Source organism: Triticum dicoccoides, chromosome 1A (genome assembly GCF_002162155.2).
Source record: "Triticum dicoccoides isolate Atlit2015 ecotype Zavitan chromosome 1A, WEW_v2.0, whole genome shotgun sequence".
In the NCBI taxonomy this organism is placed as follows: Eukaryota; Viridiplantae; Streptophyta; class Magnoliopsida; order Poales; family Poaceae; genus Triticum; species Triticum dicoccoides.
In genome coordinates, this window is record NC_041380.1 from 381,506,515 (window position 1) to 381,519,173 (window position 12,659).

The window sequence follows — 12,659 nt, forward strand, 5'->3', positions numbered from 1 at the left end:
ATAGTGGGGAGATGGAGGACTTCTTACCTTGATCTTTGGTGCCTCCCTCTCCCTCTCCAACACATCCTCCTCCTTCATAGTGCTTGGCGAAGCCCTGCCGGAGTACTGCAGCCCACCACCACCACGCCGTCGTGCTGCTGCTGGAGCCATCTTCCTCAACCTCTCCTTCCCCCTTGCTGAATCAAGAAGGAGGAGACGTTACGCTAACCGTACGTGTGTTGAACGCGGAGGTGCCGTCCGTTCGGCGCTAGGATCTCCGGTGATTTGGATCACGTCGAGTACGCCTTCCTCATCCCCGTTCTTTGAACGCTTCCGCGCGTGATCTACAAAGGTATGTAGATGCAATCCAATCACTCGTTGCTAGATGAACTCATAGATGGATCTTGGTGAAACCGTAGGAAAATTTTTGTTTTCTGCAACGTTCCCCAACAAAATCGCTCGCGGCCAGGCGACCGCCAACGCTGTCACGGGCATGGCGGCGGACATGGATGAGCAGAAGGCGTTGCCTACCGCACCGCTCGCGACTTGTGAGCGGAAAGACACTATGCTCGCGGAGATCGACACAGTGGCGGAGGAATTTGATGACGACACTGACAACGTCGCTAGCTCGCGTCAGCCGCTAGGTCGGCACGTCAAGGCCGCCGCCGATAGCAAGGAAAAGTAGAACATGGAAGGCCATCACCACTGTCTTCCCGGGCCTCACAACCGGTGAGCTTGCCCGTTTTACCAAGGCGGAAGCCACTATTCTTCCCCTCATGTTGAAGCTTCGGTTCCCGCGGCTCATGGTCGGCCGACGAGCTTGCTACCGGACTAGGGGAAGACATGTTGCGAGAAACAGGCGCCAAAGATTGTTTAGGCTAGGTTACAATAGCCTAATGCTCTATAATTTAGTTGAAATATGTCAAGAATATAATGAATATACTATGATTTAGATGAAAATCACCATTTTTTATGCAAAAATTATCTCAGTTTGAACGAAAGTTGTTTAGTTTGTTTAAATTTGCATTAAATGTGATTGGACGTTTGTGATTAGATTTGGATGACCATCTCCCGTATCAATTTCCGGACCGTGTGTTGTGGCTCAAAAAACGTGGGGCATCACCGCGACACGACCACGAGCGATGTGTTGGGACAACGTGACTAGGGGCGCTACGACCACGGATACGACACGATGATCCTGGGGAGGCTCGAGTTGCTGCAACCAGCAGCCTCGTCGGCAGCCACCGAAGCTCGGCGACGGGTACAGTGACGCCAACGACCAAGTCGCCAGACATGCGGGCATGTGAAGATGGGGATGGAAGCATGAGACACTGTGTTTTATTCCCCACCCGTTTTTATACAAAAATTATCTGAGTTTGAACAAAAGTTGTTTAGTTTGTTTAAATTTGCATTAAATGTGATTAGACGTTCGTGATTAGATTTGGATGACCAGCTCACATATCAGTGTGCGGACCGTATGTTGTGGCTCCCAAAATGTGGGGCAGCACTGCGACACGACCACGGACGACATGTTGGGACAACGTGACTAGGGACGCTACGACCACGGATACGACACGATGATCCTGGGAGGCTCGAGTTGCTGCAACCAGTGACCTCGTCGGCCGCCACCGAAGCTCGGCGACGGGTAGAGCGGCGCCAACGGCCAAGTCGCCAAACATGCGGGCATGTAAAGATGGGGATGGGAGCATGACACACTGTGTTTTATTCCCGCGCGCACCTTGTATTGACGTTGATGCTGTTTTTGGACGCACGGTGCTGTTTTAATCCAATGACTACACGTGAGCCGATTGGGCGGCGCCCGAGGCCACCGTTCTGAATTCTGGCCGGTCGGTCGACGCTATCATCTTGAAATTTATGAAGTCACTGTAGACACCTCGTCATCGGTGGGAACGTTTTCTCTCAGTTTCTCACTAAATGCGCATCGCCGAAAATGCTGAAATAAATTCAAAAATAAATGCGAGCATCATGATTAGAACCCCGGTGGCTAGGGATATACAGTCCTTCTAACCATTCAACCACAGGTTGGTTCAAATATTCATTTCTATTTTAACATAATCACAACCGCCCCTCCCTTATCTTGCGTGTCTCCAAAAAAAATAATAACACAAATACTACTACGAATTATACGATATTTCTATGTACGCTACAGCGAGACAGAGGTAGAGGAAAGGTAGTGCGTCCTGCTCGGGCTCTCACGGCCACGCAAGTCCACAGATTCGTTCGTCCCCCCCCGCGGCGCGGCGGTTGCTCGGCTCGGCAATTCGCTTGATCGATCCCAACCCTGCTCCTCACTCCTCCTTCTCCCCCTCCCTCGTGACGCGCCGCCAAATCCAAACCCGCACCCGAACCAACCCCGAGTCGATCAAACCCCTACTCGTGGGCTGGTGACGAGTCGCATGGGCATGGTAGCAACAACGCGCAGCTCCCACTGACCCAGCCCAGCCAGCCAAGCCACTGCCCCCCCGGGACGAGGCGGCTCTCCGATCGCCGCCGCCGCCGCCGCTCCAATGTGGCGGCGCGGGGCCCACTCCGACGCCGCCCACCACCTCCCCGCCGCGGGCGCTGGTGGGCCCACGTCGGCCGCCGCCGCGGGCGCCGTGCGGAGGCGGCGGCGACCCGGACTGTCGTGCCGCCCGAGCCACCTGTTCTTCGCCCTCCTCGTCGCGCTCTTCACGGCCTCCCTGCTCGTCGTCTGGCAGCTACTCCCCATCGGCGACGGCGACGCTGCGGCGGACGGGGAGGGGGCGCCGCCGCCACCAGACGGGGGAGGGACGATGCGGTTCTCGGCCTCCCGCATGGTGCTGCGCGCGTTCGACACCGAGAGCCGCCTCGAGGCCGCGAGATCCGCGCGCCGCTGGTGGCCCGGCCTCGAGCCCGTCAGGCTAGCGCTCGTGAGTCTGCCTGTTCCCTCGCTCTCGCGCTACTTAAATATATACTCTATATAATTCGCGCTCAGTACCTCGTAGCTTAGCTGCATCAGTTCCAAAATTTCGGTTCCGGTGAGGAATGCTCATTTTAAATCTATATATCTAGTGGAGCTCTGCTTGGAGTTTACCCAGGTGAAACGTGGACAGTTTCAATCCCCTCGCCAAAGAAAAAGACAGTTCAATCGCTGGTGTTACTACAATTATTTATCATTTTATCTGTACTGATCAGAGATTATTGGGCGGAGGAACAAACATGCTTACCTATGCACCTCGTGTTTGCTTGGGTAGTTGGTTTTTTTTTATTGGTCAAAGTCTCGTACGTATGAATTATTTTTGTTGCAGCCGCATGCCATGGAGTTGAGTTTGGCTCTTGCATTGTTTCAGGTTGTGGGAAGTATGAACATAGACGCAGAATCCCTGATGCTCACTACCTTGGCAAAAAGTCTTGTGGGACTCAGATACGAGGTCGAGGTGAGTTGCTTTGCAATGGCAATGAAACACTGTAGACAGATGGCTTCTTTGGTGAAAGTCCAGTTGTCACTTGGTTGCATATTTCGAATTGCGACAAGCGTAGACTGAGAGTAATCTGTAACTGGTGGTGGCCAGTTTATCCCATGTCAAGAAAACTTTGCACCTTTTTTTGTTGACTGAGTTGCTATGGGGCAGGTTTTAGCATTCACGGATGGGAAAGCTCACGATATTTGGAAAACTATTTGCCATGTAAATGTTGTGAGCTTTGAGAAGCTGAAGTATGTCGATTGGTCAAAGTGAGTACTGAACACTTAACATGTAACATTTCCCTTTATTTACATGCTATTCTTACTAATCTCTTGGTGCTTATACTCTCTGCACCTGATTTTGTAGATACAATGCTGTGCTCGTAAGCTCTCTTGAAGGGAAAAGGGTTGTTTCAATGTGAGCCAGTGATTTGTTTCTTTTGAGACACAGTACAATTTTAGATACAGTTATATTGTTTTTCTCCATGTCTAATTTAGCTAAAACAGTATGCATCATATATAACTGTATCAACTAATTCCTTTATTTGCAACCTTTGTTTATGACCACCTGGTATAGTCAACTTACTGTTGCAAAAAATTTGGCAATTTTGACTACAAAGTACAAACTAATATTAGTTAATTGCACCACTTTTTTTTAACCATCTGTACAGCTTTTAAGACTTAATTGCATCATTTTATGACTGTTTTAGTTGGTTGTTTTTGCTGATTTTGGACTGGAGTCAACATTATGTTTCCAGAAATCGGAATATCAACTCCTGGAACAGTTAATCTACTTTAGCTTAGTCATGGTCTCATATAGCACTTTAAATGAAATGCTCTAGGAAAATGATGGAACCTTTTGAACATTATTGTTATCTAGCTGTAGAGTTCTGATTAGTTATGGAATTCCACGTAATTGGTTGGGTGGAAGGTTGTATATGCTCTGATGTGAGCACAATGTAATAATTGCGATACAGGTGTCTGACAAAGACAAATCTTCCCAAAATGAAATAGTTCTGGTTGTACTAGAAGCATTCCGGTTCTGCTGATAACTAAGGGTGTGTTTGGTTGAAGTACCAAGTGGAACGGAATGTAATTATTCCATACTTCCATTCGACAGGAATGGAGTGGTTCCATCCCTGTCTTTGGTACGAATAATGAGGTGGAACAGAACTGTTACGTCTCGGTGTTTGGTTGGTGGAATGAAATGAGAAATGTTCAAATTAGTGTTTGCTTTTCTGGCAATATATGCAACGTAATTATATTTTCATAAGCATTTTATTTGAATTTCAGAACAACAGTTTTTTTTCATCACCAACAATTTGTATTATGCTTCATAACATGCCAAATAAATGACATCAATAGTCTATACACAATCATATGTTTACTAATAAATTTAGAAAGAATCCTCAATAAATGGTCCACGGGCATGCACAAATATACAATTGCAAAAGGCAACAACAAACATGTACAAATATCCATGTATGTGATTATCAATAGTTTCTGGCGAACACACAAGTGAGAGTGGACGATGGAGCAGAGCCCGATTCTCTCCCGTGATGTAGCCGCCGTATGCCAATTTCTCTCCAAGTCGCCGGCCAGTACCCGGATGTGTGTTACACCGCCGTCTGCTCGCGCTGCGCGAGCTGCTCATGCTGTGCTGCTCAACAAATTGATTTGTGCAGCGTCCGGCAGCCACCTAGCAGGTGAGGCCACCACCGGCAACCGCCAACCACTGCCGCAGCCCATGCTTGATGCTGCTCCTTCCGCTGCCGCTGCACCGCCCAAGCTGGCCACTGCTCCGCTCCTCCTTAGCTGCTGCCGCCGCACAGATGTGCCTGCGGCAGGACGGCCACTCCTCCTTCCTTCGCCCAGATGTGCCGGCGGCAGAACGGCCGCTCCTCCTATCGCTGGGAGAGACAAAACGGCCGGCTGTGAGGGAGAAAGACGAGCTGGAGAGATGAGATGGCAGAGCGGCGGCTGAGAGTGGAGAGACAAGAGGGAGAGGAGAGCCTCAGGGGCGGAGGCGGAACGATGTAATCCACCGATTCGGAAGTATTGGTGCGTTCCGCATCTCACGGGTATATTCCTCAACCAAACACAGGAATATTGACCGGGTGCAGAACGAACCCGTTCCATTCCAGTCCAACCAAAAACCAAACACACCCTAAAATGACAACTGCTCCAATTCTGCCGTTTGACTAAATTTTGTGTTATTAAACGAGTTATTGTTTTGTTTTACCATTTTGGATTTTCTTTCCCCTTTATCTCAACATTATTTGTTTTCCAACTCAGCACGTTTATGTTGTGTTCAGTCTTATGCAGGAACCTTTTCGACTTCTACCAGTGGTTTGGCTTATTCATGATGATGCTGTTGGGCAGCACCTTAGGAATTATCCGGAGCCGCATCTGTCCGTTCCAAATCATATTGAAGATTGGCGAGCTCATTTTAATGCATGCACTAACGTTGTGTTTCCAGATAGCCACCTCCCTGTATGTGTTGCCCCAACTTTGTATTCTGAAATAATTAAACTAAAGATGAGCATAGCCTTTATCTGACTTTTATCTTTCTGATTTTAGTTATTATACTCTCCACTTGATACTGGGAATTTCTTGGTGATTCCTGGTTCTCCGATTGATATCTGGGCTGCTAAACGATACGGCTTGTCACATTCTCAAGGAACTATAAGGAATCAACATGGAATCAAAGAAGAAGATATTGTTGTTTTGGTTGTTGGGAGCTACCTGTTCTTTGATGAATTACCATGGGATTACGTAACAGTCTTGCGTGCATCAGCTCCACATGTCATGGACATGGCAAGAACTAAAAAATTGGGAGTGCAGTTCATCTTTTTCTGTGGAAATGGCACTGACGCCTATAACTCTGCTTTCCAGGTAATATTATAAACTATTTTTGTCGTGAATCTCGGCAGAAATGCCTTGTACTGTAGAAAATAGCAATTTTTATTTAGAGGAGTTCGGACTACAAGGTCTTCCTATGTTTGACTGAAGGCACTAGACCACTGATGCATGGCATGTTATATGTGACATATGTTTATTTGGATAAACATTTAGGTGCTGTGAAATGGATTCATTACACACATGGGAGAGGGAGGCTACTGGTTGTCCCATATCAGGTCATCTTTGGCTCCACTGACTATCCTTTTTTTTCTTTGTACAGGAACTTGCATCTCATATGGGATTTCCTGATGATTCTGTAAAGCATTTCCCCATGACACATGATATCGGAAACCTGCTAATGTTCGTTGATATTGTTCTCTATGGATCTTTAAGACAGGAACCTGGTTTCCCTCCTTTGTTATTGCGGTCTATGTCCTCTGAAATTCCAATCATTGCGCCAAATCTAACTGTTATAACAAAATATGTATGCTACTTAATCCATTCCATAATATGTTACTCCCTCTGTACACAAATGTAAGACGTTTTTGCAGTTTAATTTAAACTGCAAAAACGTCCTACATTTGCTTACAGAGGGAGTATTTGCTTTTGCCACTGTTGTGTTGGGAGATCCTTTTCACAAACATGTTTGTTATTTTCAGGTTACTGATGGTATTCATGCCTTCCTTTTTAATTCTGATGACCCAAGCACAGCAGCTTCAGCTTTCATGCGGATTTTAGGAGAAAAGGGACTTTTGGACACTGCCTATTCTGTTGCTTTGGAGGGGAAGCTACTTTCAAAAAACATGTTAGCATATGATTGTATTGTTGCTCATGTTAAGCTTCTTGAAAGTGTGTTGCACTATCCTTCAGATGCAAGATTACCACTTTCCTTCTCTCAAGTTAAAGAGAGGACATGGTTATGGGATCCTTTCGAGTCGAAAGCTGCACTGGGCAATAGTTCTTCAGAAGATGAAAGACATATCCACACAAGAATTGCTGGTATTCTCTTAGGGGAATCCGCTCAAAGTAATTGGACAATCGATTCTGATAGCAATGATACTTCTTCATATGACTACCCTAGCCAGTCTGATTGGGATGATCTAAGTGAAGTTGAAATCTTTGAAGACATTGAGATGAGAGAAATGGAGGAGGTGAGTTTTTCGTTGTTGTTTTAACATAACCCCTCTTCTTGAACAATACTAAAATGTAATATTCTGGACAAAATTTCATATACTTTTGTGCTATGTAGATTGATGAAAGGGTGGAAAAACCTCTGTTAACATGGGATGAGGTGTACAGAAATGCCCGAAAATCGGAAAGGATGAAGCCTGAAGGAAATGAACGTGATGAAGGTGAACTGGAAAGAACCGGGCAGCCCGTCTGTATATATGAGATTTACCGTGGAGAGGGCGCATGGCCATTTTTACACCATGGTTCTTTATATCGTGGCATTACTCTTGTAAGTCCAGGCACAGTTTGACCTAACTGTGCTTGTGTGTTCAACTTCTGTTTTCAGTTTGGCAGTGTGGATCATTTCCACTTTGTTTAATTGTTATTTTTAAAGAATCAAAATTTGGAGTTCATTGGAATTGCTAGCCGTTCTAGCAATTAAAATTTAAAGTTCATGTATGTTTATTGGCACAATGCTTTATTGTATTATTCCTACCTGTTGGTCTTGCTAGTTAAAGTTGCATTCACCACTTCTGATTTTTTTTTTGGATAAATTTTGTGTCAGTCAAAAGGAGGCAGGAGACCCAGATCAGATGATGTTGATGCTGTTATGCGGCTTTCGGTTCTAGACGATGCGTACTATCGTGATCTTCTTTGTGAATTTGGTGCTATGTTTGCCATTGCGAACAGAATTGATACTGTACATAAGTTACCGTGGATAGGTTTCCAGTCATGGCGAGCTGCTGGAAGGAAGGTACAAATTATGAATTTCTCATTGATTTTCCTCAGTCCTGTGTCACTTTTGGCCATATTAGTTTTGTGAACTTGTTGAGAAACTTGTATTCTTCCAGGAAGAAAAGGAGTTCAGATTCTGCAATCATTTTATTTTAACCATGGAACTATGGAAGTCAATTTGTTCTTCTCTTGTGTTATGTCCAGTATATGCTGCTATAGAAACTTTTCTACACCCTGAACACACAGGTCAAATTTAAATACCCTGGTATTTTAGGTTTTCTGGGTGGACAATATCTATTTATACGGCCTGCTCCAGTAAAGCTATTAAGTAACTTTTCGTTTCAGTCATTCATTCACGCAGCAATGATCCTACATAATTATATTTTTAAGCAGCAATAGTTCCGCTGGTCATAATGGTGCATTCTCTGAATTTGATATCTGATATTATTGCAGCTTAATACTATGTACTAAAAAAGTACATTTTGCCTATATTATTTTTTTGGAGACTGGCATAAATATCAACTGTGCATTCTCTGAATATGATTATGTTTTTAATCTTTTTCTCTCATCAGGTTTCCTTGTCTGAAAGTGCTGAAGAAACCTTAGAGAAAACTATGGCTGGGGAAAATCATGAGGATGTTATATACTACTGGGTGCCAATGTATACTGATCAAACATCCAACTTTTGGTCAACGTGTGATTGCCTAAATGCTGGTCATTGCAGGTGCCTTTTGAAGTCTTCGCATGTTTCTATTTAGCTTTTTTTTGGTTATGTTCCTTTGAGTTCAGGCGGTAGGGTGAGGAACCACTCCCCAAATCATTTTGTCTTTGGTGTACTATTACATTTATCCTTTGCTTCAAACTTGATCTGAAGGGACCTGTGCTATTTGTTCCTACCTTTTGCATCATTGTTTGACGATGTAGCTGCCATGGTGTATTAGGCAAGAGATTTATACAATGCTCTATTCCAATCTGCTTGCTTAGGCTTTACCTTCATTATTATTTGGCAGAACTCTTTTTGAGGACGCATTTAGGAATATGTACGGATTACCAGAGGGCGTTGCAGCCCTGCCGCCAATGCCTAATGATGGCGATTATTGGTCTACTCTTCATAGTTGGGTAATGCCCACCCCGTCATTTTTAAAGTTCATCATGTTCACGAGGTAATGATCCATATTTTCAGGAGGTATTCACTTATCTTTATGTGTTCATTATTTTCATTGAGTCATGTTTTGCAGGATGTTTGTTGATTCGCTTCATAGCTTGCATGGAAACAATACCGAGCCAGCTTCATGCTTGCTTGGAGCATCACAACCTGAGGTGACCATTTCCCCCCCTAACTTGTCTTTATAATTCAATATAGATGCCATCTCAACGCAGCCATCATCTTTACCTCAGAAAAGGCACTGCTATTGTCGAATCCTGGAAATCCTTGTAAATATCTGGGCTTATCACAGTGGAAGGAAGATGGTGTACCTTAACCCTGTCAGTGGAGAGAGCAAAGAGCAGCATCTGCGCGAGGAAAGAAACGAGATGTGGGTGAAGTTCTTCGATTTCACCCTCCTGAAAAGCATGGACGAGGATCTAGCAGAGGAAGCGGATGACGGCATGCGCCCCGGGAAGGACCAATGGCTGTGGCCGTTAACTGGCCAAGTGTTCTGGCCGGGAATTGCCGACCGTGAAAGGGAAGAGAAATACATTAAGAAACTGGACAAGAAGCTCAAGAGCAAGGTGAAGTTGCTAGAGAGGCAGAAGTTGGGTTACAAACAAAAGCCGCTGGGACAATAACAGTAGTAAAACCGGAAGAACCAAAAGAGATATACGAATGAATCGATCACGTCAGCTGCAAGATCCGGTCCATCAGTGCTGATACACCATGTTTTCTCTCGCGGCAATCCGACAAGAGGCGAGCATGTCACATTCTTGCTGCAGAGGAGACGAAGCGTGAAGGCGCCGTGGTTGTGAATACGCATTCTTTCCTCCAACCCCCGGATCTCCCCTCTCCAAAGGAGCTTGGCGAAGCTGGAGGACACGGGCTGGACACGGAACAGTTTTTCTTCATGCTCATACAAAAATAGGTTACGTAGTTCCACTGGTTCCCATTCTTTATTTTTGTCTTCCCCGTTCTGTTATGGAACTGGTAGTAGCTGCACGCACGGGGAGCAGAATTTTGGTAGGACTTGTGACCGACCACACACCGTTGTACATGTAAATTCCCAGTAGAGAGCCACGCACGGATGCGAGAGCAATAATTAAAGCGCTTTGATAACCAGCAAACGTCAGATATCTAAGCATGGCAAAATGAAAGTTTTTTTTATAGCAAATTATGTTGTCACGAGGATGTCAATCCTTTAGCAAGCATGGCAAATCCTGGCAATGTTCAGTTTTTTGCCGGGATTTGCCGTGCTTGCTAAAGGAAATTGTCATCCTCACAACAACACAAATTGCCATATAGAACGTTTGTTTTGCAATGCTTAAAAAATCTGACGTTGGTAATTTTAACATTTTCATAGTTAAATATGACCTTGTTTGTGGCTTGTCCGATCTTCTTGACGTTGGGTTGTCAAAATTATGGATAACTCATACAGCATGATGGTCTCACAGCGCTATGGCTATGCTTAGGTGCCAATAGCAATATACAGTATGAAATATCATAAGAGTAGGTTCTTTGGCGAAAAAGACAGTGTGTGGATACAGTGTGTTCATGCTAGGGCCAAACCCTCGCACGGTATACAACCTGCAATGACGTTGGAATAGCTATTGGGACTGAAAAGAGAATAAGCAGCCTGTTGCTTCAAATGGAAAACTGGTTTGGACTTTTTTTCGGACTCAAGGCTACGAAATATGTCTTACTGGTTACTTCCTCCTTTCCGGTTTATAGGGCTTATCTCAAAATTTTAGTTTTTTCATTTTATAAGGCTCAATTTGGTTGTTCCCCATCACATGTTCAGACTTCAAGGTGCATTAAATCATTGCATGCAAGTATTGAGAGAAAACTGACCAATGCATGCATGCATTGCAATTAATGCATTCGTAAACATAATTTTTTGAGAAAAACAAGAGCATTAATTGGGTGCTTTTGCAAATTATAAAAAATATTCCATCACTCATCATCTACTTTGGTTGGTGAGATTTTTAAATTGAGCCTTATAAACTAAAAAGGAGGGAGTATGTCAGCAATTGACTTCAAAGGTTGCCCATTGTTGTTCCCTACACATGCTAGATGCTTCTGAACGAATTAGAAACTTTGTTGGAGGTTTGTGTGACGGAATACTGGAGATGCACATTGTTTTATTTATTATAACTAGTAAATGCGCACGTGCAACTTACGTTAATATTTAGATAATATATTAATTGCACGCGGATATTAGGTATGTCGTTATTTCTGTGTTAATTCTGTGATTAGTGTAATATTTGGTATGATATTAATTGCACGTTAAACACGTTTAACGCTCACCATTGGAGCAGTCTAGGTCGTTGGATTAACTTAGTTCGATGACCGAGAACAATTGGATCTGCCCCTTTGGGCGTTTTATATTGGTATAGATTACTGACAGAAGTCTGTAGTTCCCTTTTTCATGCCCCAATTTCACCAATTATGTTTGTGGCGACAATTTCTGTTCTTGGTCATTCTTATTCTCATCTTTCGCTCATGAACATCATTATTTAGCAGTTCAAATCATGTGAACTTCTCCGCTTCTTTTATGTTTTTTTGTATAAACACAGTACATTACAAACGCTCACATATACACACGTACACTCGTCTTTTACACATGTAGACCCTATCTCTATGAGCACATCTGCAAGGCCGAGCCGGCGGGTCGTGAGGAACACCGCTGGATGTAGGACATTTTTGTACGATGCCCGCCCGAATCCCGACACTAATCAACCATCGGTAGATCAAATGTGCAATTTCAATCTTGAGAATGACGAAGTCACCACCCCGCCTCTTGTATGTTAAAATACAATCAAAAGTATTTGAATCCACATGGCTATGTTTTTTGGAACGCATAGGGATTAAAATGGGCAGGTTTGAATGAAAATTGTTGTATGGTGCTACCGATCGAGTTATTCCAGTTCAGTGATGAGAAGGTAACCGTGAAAAATGATGTTCCAAAAAATCTTCCAAAACCTTTAGAATTCCTCCTGAGGTAGAGCAAATGCATAACATGATATCACTAAATTAGCAACTTGAGTGGGGCTGCAGATCGCCTTCATTCACTGCCCATCAACATTAGACTTATCGCTACGGTGAGCTTGGGTGAAAAGCAAAGTGGATCAAAAAATTATGTGATGATAAACACAAACATGGAAACTAGATGGAGCAAACTAAATCGACCGGGTTTTAGAATTGACACAAGGCGATGATTGTCTAATTTTTATGTGGTGTATTTTTATAAACAGGTCAAAGCAAAAAGCCCCCTCCCTG

At 44.2% G+C, this 12,659-nt stretch overlaps 1 pseudogene; it reads left to right on the forward strand.

Moving 5' to 3' along the window:
* The first annotated feature begins 2,174 nt into the window (after window positions 1-2,174).
* Window positions 2,175-10,748, forward strand: LOC119274737 (annotated as a pseudogene).
* The last annotated feature ends 1,911 nt before the right edge of the window (window positions 10,749-12,659 follow it).